The 13,519-nt window shown below is 34.7% G+C and overlaps 1 protein-coding gene across 1 annotated transcript in view; it reads left to right on the top strand.

Annotated features, from left to right (window-relative positions):
• The window catches only part of ZNF804A (zinc finger protein 804A), a 288,577-nt gene that overhangs the window by 225,169 nt on the left and 49,889 nt on the right, over positions 1 to 13,519 (top strand). The gene's annotated exons all lie outside the window — the stretch shown is intronic.

The following is a 13,519-nucleotide window of genomic DNA, read 5'->3' on the forward strand; positions in this document are numbered from 1 at the left end:
ATGATATAGCAGTTTTACTTATCACTAATTTATAAATATTTTCCTTTTTGACTCATCACTCACAAATGTCATCTACATATCATTTGGGTATTAATAAAAGGTACATTTTTTTAACTTTTTTTAATGTTTATTTTTGAGAGAGAGAGAGAGAGAGAGAGAGACAGTGTGAGTGGGGAAGGAGCAAATAGAGAGAGGGAGACACACAATCCAAGTAGGCTCCAGGCTCTGAGCTGTCAGCACAGAGCCCGGTGTGGGGCTTGAACTCACCAACCAGGAGATCATGACCTGAGCTGGTCGGACGCTTAATCGACTGAGCCACCCAGGCGCCCCATAAAAGATACATTTTTAACCCATGAATTTGCACTAACTTTCCATTAACATTAGAGTTACTTAGCATAAGAAAGCAAACGGGGAAGTGATCGTGTTGAGGGCTTATGAATCAATGGTAGATGTGTTTTCTTTTGCTGTTTCTTTTGTTTCTTTTTTGTTTTTATTCCTTCTGTTCTTTCATGCCAACAAAACTATGCTTGAAAAGGCTGTTGTATGGAGTATATTAGCCTTCATTTACATGTATCACTAACTAATGCATACTAAACTCAATGACCTGCCCTTGCCTTTTTTTTTTTCCAGGTCCACTTGCACACTAGTTAAGGGAAAGTTTTTGATGGAAATATCATTCTTTTTCTTACATAATAAAGCATAATATATATGTATGTATGCATAATATATCAATATTCACATATTGATACTTGATTTGAACATTAAAATCCATCAGGAAATAGTATTGACTTAATTTTACAGTTAGTGGCATATATTTTATAAAAAGATTCTGGAATGCCTGTCTGCATGTAACTCTGAGGTAAATCTGAGAAAGTTGTTCTTCTGATTTTTCCTAAGTATCTAAAAGCACAAGATATATATTACATATATGTTTCGTTGTGTATTGGGAAACGTGTATATATATTTTAAGAATATCTTACCAGTTATTAATATCCTTTGCCAAAGAATGTTTTATTTGATCATAGATTTCCTGGAAGATCAAACTCACAAAAATTATCATGAAGACCTTTCTAGTTCCAAATTCTTAGTGTAGTTAGGATACTATATACTGTACACAGATAAGCTAAGGAAATTCAGGCTGGGTCTGCATTGTTATTTTGAAAGTCCAAAGAGTCACTTTTGATAATGTGCAGAGGGATCAGGGCCTAGAGACAGGGTATCTATCTGAATGGCCATGAACTCTGATAGACTGTTTTAGTTGATTAATTTAGCATGAATCAATGTTGTAGTAGCTGAAAATATTTAAAATCTCTATGATCATCATAACCCCTCTCCGTAGGATACTGACAAATCTTTTGGCATGTCTTCCAAAAATATATTCTTCCTTTTCTGAGCAACAGCCTCACCCTCATGACTGCTACCAGTGGTGCTACCACATGATTCCACACCTTGGCTACTTTGAATGAAGTAGGAGAAATGAAATTTGTAGGTAAATAATTCAGATCTTTTTCTTGAGAACTTAAAGTTGAGATAAAAAAAATCTGTCTACTGTCTGACAATGGTTAGATCTAACACTTGAAAATATAATGGAGTTGTGGCTAAGTACATTGAAAAGTTGAGAAAGCTGGTTTGCAAAAAGAACAAAAACAATACACAAAGAATGAGATGTGAGTGGCCATGTGACAAGTGAAGGAGCGTATGGAAATGGCAAGACTGATTTTGAGTAGCTTTCAGATAATAGTAATCCTTCCAACAACTTATGTATAGACCCTTTCCTGGGATTCTGAGAGATATTTCACCTTGCTACATATAAATGAACTTAAAGGAAAAACATAACAAACCCTGGATTAATACTTATTACTTGCAACCAAAACAAAACAAAACAAAACAAAACAAAAACACATTAACCTATCTGAGGAAAAAAGCAATTCCTTTGGTTTCCAATAGAAAAAAAAACCCTCCACAAGAAACAAAGTCCATATTACCAGCACTTAACTTTCAGGTAGGAAAACCCTACATGTGATATGGATACTTCCTGAATGGAATTAAAAAAGACAAAGAGACCACAATCGATGCATTGCTATACAGATGTGATTCCAAGGGCCACCCCATTCAGGGAGAAATGGAGGAGTTATTGGTGGAATGAATCCTAGCCCTACCATTACCAGCCTTGGGTAAAATATGCGAAGGCTCAATTAACTCAAATATGCATTGTTAGGGACAATAAATGAGAGAATGAGCATGACCACACTTTGCAGAGTACATGGAAAATAGTAAAAGCTTAAGATTTAACTAGTTTCATTATTACTACTTACTAAAATTTATTTTCTCCTAGAATGTTTGGGACACTAACACTTTGCCTTTGAGACTGCCTTTATTTAGGCTTCCCAATAAGGATCTATTTTTGCTTCAAAAAGGCTAATAAAGTCTAAAACATATCCAGGTAATCTTGACCTAAGAGCAGTGTGCCTGCCTCGTGTAGCTTTGCAAATCTGTGTTATGACAGACTATGTGTTGCATTTGAACTCTAAATTTCAAAGGAAAATCTGTTTCTCTCATCCCCATGCTCTTTGGGTAACTTCAAACTCTCTCTCAAGCTCTTGTCGCTAAGACTTGCTAACAGAGAATTAAAAAAGAGGAAGAGGCACAGGTGTACAGAGGTGATCACAAGTTCACAATTCAGGGTTCATTTTTAGAATATTTTCTTTTTAACTTTGAAACTTGAAAGCCATTGGATTATAACCCTTTAATGGCAAGGATTATTTCTTTATGTCTTCATTCCTCACAGCATCTAGTGCAACATCTTGCACAGTTTAGACACCTAATTAGTGCTTCCCATATGAATATAAAAGGGCTACAGTCAAAATTGCATTTAAGATTTTGTAATAAGCCACAGTTTCGAGATAGAGAAGCACTGAGTAGTACATAGCATTGTTGAATCTTTATTCTGCACACTGGAAACAAATATAACAGTATGTTAATCATACTGTTAAAAATGATGATTAGAATAGTTTCCAGTGAAGTTATGTCATTCTGAATTCTAGTCAGTGAGATTAAAACAACATTTTTTTTAAGTGGGAAACTCAGCATCTGGTAAAAAGAAAAAGTTTTCCTCTAAACCCTTGACCTATTCATCTGCCTTTAAACTAAAGCCACACTGTGTCTGTCTTCTCACCCGGCAGCCTATGGGCAATTCAGAGTTATTTTCACTGTAAGAGATTTGTCACACTGATGCTATGAAGAGATAGGAAAGGGAATGATTGCCTTATTGCTGCTGCCCCACAAACATTTTGATTTTTGCTTTAGCGGCTTCAGTATGGCTGAAGTATCTCCCAAAAGGCACTGAAGTGACCTTCCCCAGCAAGTCAAGATTCGGTGCTTTACAGCATGCTGTTTTGTTCTCTGCTCCAGAGGAAGTCACGGTCAGGCCAGGTTGTTGGAATTTGCTGGTCCTGCAGGGACTTGTATTGCTATAAAAATGGAGCAGACTTATTCTCAAATTGAACATTCCTAGTAATTTAAACTTCTGTTCACTAATCTGATACTTGAGAAAAGAATCACTTCTTGACAGTTGGGTCCAAGTTTTCACCTGCAAAATAATATTTAAAAGTTAATAAGAAAATATGAGGTATGCGTAAAGCAATGCATGATTCAATTCATTTCAAACACCTTCCCTGGGATTTTTCTTGTGGTGTGTGCTTCAGTCTAATTGTACCCTTATTATTTTGTTTAATCATTTTGAGGTTAAGAACAACAAAAGGACATAGAATTTCCTCCTGCAGAGCCTGCCCACTGTCAAAAAGTGCCTGCCCCAACAGAAGTACACGTATGTGTCTAACTAATCATGGAACTGTATTGCTTTGACATTTCCTATTCAGGGGCACGATTTGAATAGCATTAAACAGTAAATCTTGTCCATTATTGAGTTTGAGGCATACTCTAGATAAAATAATCATTTCCAGTATCAGAACTGAAGCCATTTTCATAAACCTTTCCCAGTGAAGTTCAAGTCGTTCCTTTCTAGCTTCCACCATCTATTAGGCTGATGGTGGCTGTCTGTTGAGTAGTCATTGTTGAGGGTGTGAAAATACTAAATGTTTCTGCTCTATGTTATCTAAATATAATTATGAGAAAAAGCGTTAAAGAACTAGACTACAGTAGAAAAATACAACTAGTATTAGAGATTTCATTTTATAATTGTCAGTTATGAATTGTAAACCATGAAAAGAATGTCCCTCTACCCCTTTGTGTTTGTTACCAGTAAAAATTTTATTTTGTAAAACAACAAAAATCATTTTAAGCCAAAGTGGTGTATCTTTGTTTGTTTTATTTATTATTTATTTTTTTTAACATTTATTTGTTTTTGAGACAGAGAGAGACAGAGCATGAACGGGGGAGGGGCAGAGAGAGAGGGAGACACAGAATCGGAAGCAGCCTCCAGGCTCTGAGCCATCAGCCCAGAGCCTGACGCGGGCTCGAACTCACGGACTGCGAGATCGTGACCTGATCTGAAGTCGGACGCTCAACCGACTGAGCCACCCAGACGCCCCTGTTTGTTTTATTTTTAATTGAAGTATAGTTGACATACCATAGTATATTAGCTTCATGTATTAAAGATGTGTGTTAATGTGCATGTGTATTTGTACATTGAAATATAGACATAAATAATATGTCAATATATACGTAAGGTGCACACACAAATACATATGTCTGTGTCTATGTTTTTGTTTTTTGGAGAAACCATTGTCACTGTTATTTAATGTTACTTCTTATCAATTACTTGCTTACCTAAATACCTTGGATCCAATAGGCACTATAATACATACAAAATACATTCAATTAAAAAATCTGTCTAAATAAATATATTAACTCCCAAATTATTGTCTTCATACAGATTTTGCTCTTTAGGAAATTCTGATATGATATGGTGCAATACTCCCTCATCCTGCTCAAATTTTATCTCAGTTTATTTGTAGCAATTTGGAAAATGCTGCCTGTGACTCAGTTGGGGACAACTATTTTTATTATTTGTAGGATATTAATAGGGAAACAGTTGACACCTCTTTATTGACACTCCCCAATGCATCAAAAGTAAAGTTCAAATCATCAGCATGATGTTTCCAACTAAGGAAGCATGATTCATGTCACAAAATATGACAAAAATTCTCTCCACAATACTAAAAACTGCTTTTGCTAGCAGATCAGTGAAATTGAAAAAAGTTTTTTTTTTACTGTTTATTTATTTTTGGGAGAAAAATAGGTGGAGCACAAGCAGGGGAGGGGCAGAGAGAGGGAAACACAGAATCTGAACCAGGCGCCAGGCTCTGAGCTGTTAGCCCAGAGCCCAAAGTGGGGCCCAAACCCACTGTGAGATCTGACCTGAGCCAAAGTTGGACGCCTAACCCATTGAGCCACCCAGGCGCCCCAGTGAAATTTTTAATTTACAAAATATGTCATTTTGTATCAACAAAGATGTGTGCTAAAAGCTTAAGTGACGTATTTGATAAAAAGAAAATGTGCTAGATGTTAATCCCAACTCTATTTTTACTCCAAATATTTCTATGGGCTACAAGCTCTTTTGCCCTTGAGTGCATAAAAAATGTTATTATCAATGTTATAATCTGACTGTGGTTGAAATAAGGGGGAAAATTATATATATATATATATATATATATATATATATATATATATATAGCATTGTTTTAAAAAATGTCAAGACAAAATGTTTCAAAGAAAATACCACACAGTGTTTATTTAGCTTATCTCTGGCCACAATGTTTTTATACAGTAAAACAAAGAAATATAGCAAATGAAATGATGAAAGTTTTATTTTGGAAGTGTCACACACATAAATTAACACATGCACATATATGTATACATATGCATGGTTTATATTTCTTACCTCTTTTCCCTCAAAAGGTAAAATCATGACCTTCATAAAATGTAAAATAACATGTTCAAACATTTTATTCAGCTCTTTAATTAGGAAAGCAATAAGACACTAAGCTTATTCAAAGGATCATTTAGAGAACCAACTATATAGTTTCATAATACATATGCTATAACATATATATGCTATATAGTCAGTAAGGAATGCTGGTATTAATATTTTAATGCATAAAAGCTGGTTGATACCATATAGGACAATAAAATGTAATATTTTGGGTCATCTTTTGTAAAGCGCAAAATCAATTGTATCTCTATTGGGCAAAGTATATTTGTATTGCAATAGTCAATAATCATGTGCATTACTCTCCACTTTCTCCAACTTAACTTACTAAATTCTAAAATTGCCTAGTCAATGGAAACACAAAGATGACCATCCTTGTAGTTTCAGATTATCCTTGGAGGGTTCTGTATACAAAGACCACCACTTCACTGAAAATACACTTTTTTGACTATTTCCAAGCCCTAGAAACCCCTTATTATAATTTTGAGTGCAAGAGTGACTGACATTAACATCCACATTGTGGGCTTTTCAAGCACCTGAAGAAAAAATTCACTGTGAGTTCAAGCAACATTCCTCCCTCACGGTATGTCCAATATCTGTCGGATCAGTAGCATATTAAATCACAAGGCACCAGTGTAGTGAAAATTGTGCTATGTAACTCAGGGAACTTCATCTTGAAGCTGAGCTTTTGTAATTTTATACTGTGAAAAACCTTCAGGAATTTGTCTCTTTCTTTCATGGAAGAATAATAATATTAAGACCGTCATTGGTAGCTGAGAGAGGAAAAGATACTTTATATCTTTACGAAAGATGTTATTTTATGGTAAATACAATGCATGTTTCTAATACATTTATTGTAATTATATGCATTTCCTGAAATCATAAAGAGAACTGGCAGGACAAAAGGGAACTATGCAGTGACTTCATCAGAAATTTTCAGATTATGAATGTATTCAAGAAAGATGGACATGGATGTATTTAATATTTTCTTTCTTTTTTAAAGTGTACAACATAATTATTTGTTGTATGTGTATATTGTGAAATGATTACCACAATAAGTTTAGTTAATATCCATCACCTCATATAGTTACCATGAGAAAAAGCTTTCTGATGAAAACTTTTAAGATCTACTCTTTTAACAACTTTCAAATATAAAATACAGTATTTTTAATAATAGCTGCCATGCTGCACATTATCCAGAACTTATTTATCTTATAACTGGAAATCTGTACCTTTTCACCACTTTCACCCATGTTCCCCACCCCACCCCCTGCTTATAGCAACCACCAATGTGTTCTCTGCTTCAGAGTTCATTTATTTAAGACCCTATAAGTCAGAGCATAACAGTATTTCTTCCTCTGTCTTACTTAATCCACTTAGCATAATTCCCTGAAGTTCTATCTGTGTTGTTGCAAATGGCAGAATTTCTTTCATTTTTATGCCCAAATAATTTTTCAATGTACATATATATGTATATATGTATATATATCACATTTTCTTTATCCGTTCATCTGTCAATAGACATGTAGGTTGTTTCCATGTCTTGGCTATTGTAAATAGTATATACTTTCTAATACATAGTTTTAACACAAGAAATATATTTACTGAGATGATTAAATTTTGTTACAATGAAGGAAATAGGAAATACAAACTTTCCAACTAACTATTGTCATCTTCTGACTCATTTCATCTTTCCAAAGCTCATTGAGCAAACTAGAAAAGAAAGAAACCAAAACCACAAAACAAAACAAAGCAAAAAAGAAGGAGGAGGAGGAGGAGGAGGAGGAGGAGGAGGAGGAGGAGGGGGAGGAAAGGAGAAAGAAACCAGGCAGAATTCTCTCTTTATATTTGTGTGTGTGTGTATGTGTGTACTTGTGCACACACATATATAGGCACACATACACAGATGCATACTATACACACATTTAGTCAGCAAATGTGTATATTTACAAATATACAAATGAAGAACTAATCTAGGTGAGTAATGGTAAAAAAACAAAATTTTATTTTCACAGAATTTAATTTTGGTAAGTCAAGAAGCAAACTAACAACTCAATTTTTAAATCTAGATATTTACAACTTTGAGGAAAAATAAAAAGAGAGTTGCTAAATGGTAGATAGCTGTCATTTTACATAAGGGGAGAAGTGAAAACCTCTCTGATGAGGTGGCAGTTAAGCAAAACTTTAAAGTGAGCCAACAAGTGCTAAAGGAATACTTTAGCAGGAATACTTCCTAAAATACGCAGGGACAAGATTGTAATTAGATTCTTTAAAGAACAAAGAAAAGCCAATGAGACTACCAGAAAGCATAGGCTAGGGAAATCTATAGGACATAAATTCGGAAAAGAAATTTGGGGCCAGATTAGGTAGATTTTTGTAGGCCATGATAAAGATTATAGGATTTATTCTAAATGCTGTGGGATGATTAAAAGATTTCCATCTGGAAAGTAAGATCATGTGACTCCTGTTTTGAAAAAATCACTCTAGTTGTCATGAAGAGAGTGATTTGGAAGGAAGGAAGTAATAATGGCAAAAAGAAGACAGTGGGAGATTAATGCTACATTCATGACAGTTGCTTGAGTTAAGGAATAATTGTACCCACTGTGAAAATTGGTGAGAATCTGATGTTTGAACGGCATGGAAATGCCAACAGGTACGTAGATAAATCAGATATTGTGTGCTGAAGAAAACTAACAAAAATAAAAGTTTGTGGGGCAAGAGTGAGGCATTTGTGGCCATGTCAGATTTGAGGTGCCTACTAAGCATCTAAATGGAGATGGTAATTATGCAGTTAAATATAGTGTAACCACGGAGTTAACCATGAAGCTGATAGTCATCTAGAGAGTAAGTAGAGATAGAGAAGAGGTATGAGAAAAGGAATAAACCCTTAGCATACAACTACAAGTTGGGAAAATGTAAAGGACCTAACTATGGGGCTTGAACAAGTGTGGCCATGAGGATAGAGACAAGATAGTCAAGGAGTAGCAGTGAACAACTGAGTCACAAAGACAGGATTACCTGATTTTGGATTTGGAAATGTGGACAACTTGACATGAGAGGTTTTTCGGAATGGTTGGAAACCAATGCCTGACAATAATAGGTTTAAGTAGGAATGTAAAAAGAGAAGTGAGTTCAATCTCTGCTACTTAGAAACAAATGCTTCTTAAAACTTAATGGCGCTGGAGAATACATTAACAGTAGAGAGAGTGAATAAAAGCATAAATATTTTAAAAGTTTTAGTGTGGTTTTAGATTTTTTTGTAAACTAGCCTTGGTTAGAGTGCAAGAAGCCATTTTTGTTCAATTATAAATCTTCAAAATATTTATTTTTAAGCTTATATTTTCAGTTATAGCTATCAAAGATACTTCATTATGGCTTAGTTAAAGCCCAATTTAAATATCTCCACCTTTTTCTTCTGAGGTTCAAGGAAAATCTATTCTAAAACCATGTCAGTTTAGTTCATAAACTGAAACAAAAATTAATTTAAGATATCCAGCAAATTGATTGAGTTCTCTTATGTCTATTTAACATATTATTTCTGATGTCTCTAAGTCATTGTCCTCTGTAGGGAAACTCCAATTGTTATTCTTTTTTTCTTGGGTTTATTTTACTTTCAGGAAAAGGGTCCACTTGTTTCTCTAATTTCAAAGGCATTTTCCTATGTTTTTTTAACCAAAATCTAGGGTATTGAAATTAAATGGATGGGAAAATTTGTTCCTATTTATTAGTTCTGTCTAGATTGTACATATGCCTAATAGTCTGCAAAATGTAACTTTACCCAGGATTAACAATACATATTGAAGGGGTGCCTAGGTGGCTCAGTCGGTTAAGCATCCAACTTCGTCTCAGGTCATGATCTCATGGTTCATGGGTTTGAGCCCTGCATCAGACTCTGTGCTGACAGCTCAGAGTCTGGAGCCTGCTTCAGATTCTATGCCTCCCTCTGTCTCTGTCCCTTCCCCTCTCACACTCTCTCTGTCATTCAAAAATAAATAAACATTGAAAAAATTTTTTTTAAAAATTGTTATGTAGAATAGTGAGTGTCCTTTTGGTTTTCAGCTCACTAATTCAAAATTGTAAGTTGGTATGACCTTGACAAAATCTTAGTCACATTGCAGTGTTTTTTTCTAAAACAAAAAATGACTTGAAGTCAATACTTCTAGGAAAACCCAAACTGCTAACAGTTGAAAATCTTGCTCATTGTGTGTGGAAATAACAGAAAGAAATTACAATGAGGAATAAAAACTATTTGACAGGTTATGATTGAACTTTCTGAAGGTCAGCCTCTGCAGGAATTTCTTGCTTCTATTCATCAAAATTTATTTCATAACTATTATTTCTGGAAATCAAAGCAACATTTCCACATAAATTTGTTATTTTTTTAAATAAGATTCTACTGCAAAGAAAAATTGATGTTTGACACGTAAGGGCATTTTCTCTCAACTTTCTATCACATTCTAATTGTTTATTGGGAAAGGTGTTCCTAAAGTGCAAATCTTTGTTCAGGAATTTTAGTGAATCCAGGCCACATGTTGTGCCAATAGTAAAAGAGTCTGAGAAAGACAGGTTAATATACAGCTCTTTGTTGATGAAAAGGCTGTGTGGATTGAATGAGAGAGGATGAGAAATGATGGAAGAGCAAAGATGTCCTGACTTCGTTTTCTCCACCTTCTGTTTCTTGTATTGTCTTTCTCTGAATACAAACAGATATGCAAACCTGAAATTCTATTCTCATGTATCTGCCTACAAAAGGGCACTTTAATTCTATCTAGTTATATTTCTGATTAGATTTTTGTTCACTATTACCTGTGTCATAATTAATATTGGTGGTTTCATTGTTTATTTGTAAAGGAAAAAATATTTAGCAGGAAAAATAGAAACAAACTTATTGAACATAGTTTTATTTTTTTCCTTTTCCCTGAATATACTTTTTAAAATATTATTTTTTAATGTTTATTTTATTTTTGTAAGAGAGAGACAGAGAGACAGAGCATGAGCAAGAGAGGGGCAGAGAGACAGGGAGACACAGAATCTGTAGCAGGCTCCAGGCTCTGAACTGTCAGCACAGAGCCTGACTGGGGCTCAAACTCACCAACCGTGAGATCATGACCTGAGCTGAAGTCAGATGCTTAATTGACTGAGCCACCCAGGCGCCCCCTGAATAAATATAATTTTTTAGACGTTATTTGTAGAGAAGTTTTAGGTTTACAACAAAATTTAGAGAAAGGTAGAGTTTTCCCATATACTCTGCCCCCTTACATACATAGCTTTACCTGTTGTCAACATCACTTATCAGAATGGTGTGTGTGTGTATGTATAAAGTTTATTTATTTTGAGAGAGAGAGAGAGAGCACGTGTGTGAGCGGGGGAAGGGCAGAGAGAGAGGGAGAGAGAGAGAATCCCAAGCAGCCTCTACTCTGCCAGTGCACAGACTAACAGGATTCTATCCCAGGAACCATGAGATTGTGATCTGAGCCAAAATCAAGAGTCGTGTGCTCAACCACCTGAGCAACCCAGGCACCCCAGAACAGTACATTTTTTACCAGCGATGAACCTACATGGATACATTATCATCACCTAAGTCCATAATATATTTTAGGGTTTACTCTTGGTGTTATATATTCCATGGGTTTGGGAAAAAACGTATAATGGCATATCCATCATTACAGTATCATATAGAGTATGTCCACTGTCCAAAAAATCCTGTGCCCTGCCTGTTCATTTCTCCCAACTTCATTTTTAGAAACCACTGATCTTTTTACTGTCTCCATGTCTCCATTTTGTCTTTTCGTGTAGTTGTAATCATATATTATGTAGACTTTTTAGATTGACTTCTACTTAGTAATATGCACTTAAGTTTCCTTCATGTCTTTTCATGGCTTGATAGCTAATTTCTTTCTTGGTTACTTTCAAATGTTTACAATTGTGGTAAAGTGGCTATAAATGTCTGTATGCAGTTTTGATGAGGATGTTTTCAACTCCTTGGAGTAAGTACCAAAGAGTGTGATTGCTGGATTATATGTAAGATTTAAGTTTTGTAAGAAAGCACCAAACATTTTTCCAGAGTGGCCATACCGTTTTGCATTCTCACCAGCAATGTGTGAGAGTTTCTGTTGCTCACCAGCATTTGGTGTTGTCAGTGCTCTGGCTCTTGGACATTCTCACAGATATGAGTGCTATCTCATTGTTGTTTTAATTCACATTTCCCTGATAACATATAATATGAAGTATCCTTTCATATGTTCATTTATCACTGCATATCTTCTTTGTCGAGTTGTCTGTTAAAAATCTTTGGCCCATTTTTTTAATTGGGATGCTTACTTTCTTATTGTTAAGTTTTAAGAATATTTTGTATATTTGGAAAACAATCCTTTATCAGATGTCTTGTTTGTGAATATTTTTTCCCAATCTTTGGCTTGTTTCCTAATTCTCTTACCATTGTCTTTTGCAGAGCAGAGGTATTTTAATTTTAATAAAACCCAGCTTGTCATTTATTTCTTTCATGGATCATGTCTTTGGTGTTGTATCTAAAAAGGTATCACCATACCCAATGTCACCTGGCTTTCTGTGTTGCCTTCTAGGAGTTTTATATTTAGATCTATCATCCATTTTGAGTTAATTTTTGTGAAAGTGTAAGGTCTGTGCCTAGATTCATTATTTTGCACGTGTATGTTCAGGTATTCCAACAACATTTGTTGAAGAGACTGTCTTTCTCCATTGTGTTGCCTTTGCTCCTTTGTCAAAGATCATTTGTCTATGTTTATGGAGGTCTATTTCTAGGTTCTCTCTTATGTTCCATTCATCTATGTGTTTATTCTTTCATCAATACCATCCTGTTTTATTACCATAGCCAAATAAAAAATTTTTCATACCTATTTGAAAGTTCAGATATATTCTTTAAAAATGCTTCAATAGTCAATTGAAGATAAATTTCATTATTTATGTATTTATTTTCAATTTAATATGTAAGGGATATTATCCACGATTATATCTTAAAGGTATCCACTGTAATACTATACATCCTAAAGACTTAAGAACATAACATTAAGCAGAAAATAAACATATATGTCTGATGATAATGAGTGTTTGTTCCAGAATATATAAAAAATTTGACAAAGGGTAATAAGGTTTAACATTGGAAATAAGGCACTCAGTTACTTGGTACTTGTGTTCATACTCAGTTGTTATGGTTTGAATGTTTAGATCATTTGAAAGCATTTCTTAATTCATATCCTAAATTTTCAAACACTGAATTTATGTGCTAATAAGATTAATTTCTTTTGGTATAGAAGTATATCATAGAGGGGTGCCTGGGTGGCTAAGTCAGTTAAGCATCTGACTTTGGCTCAGGTCATGATTTCACAGCTCGTGGGTTCAAGCCCTGCGTGGGCTCTGTGCTGACAGCTTAGAGCCTGGAGCCTGCTTCGGATTCAGTGTCTTCCTTTCTCTCACCCCATACCCCACTCACGCTCTGTCACTCTATCAAAAATAAACATTAAACAAAAAAAAAATTTTTTTTTTGAAATTTTTTTTTCAACATTTATTTATTTTTGGGACAGAGAGAGACAG

The sequence above is a fragment of the Herpailurus yagouaroundi genome, unplaced genomic scaffold, assembly GCF_014898765.1.
Source record: "Herpailurus yagouaroundi ecotype Mexico unplaced genomic scaffold, PumYag 140, whole genome shotgun sequence".
Taxonomy (NCBI): Eukaryota; Metazoa; Chordata; class Mammalia; order Carnivora; family Felidae; genus Herpailurus; species Herpailurus yagouaroundi.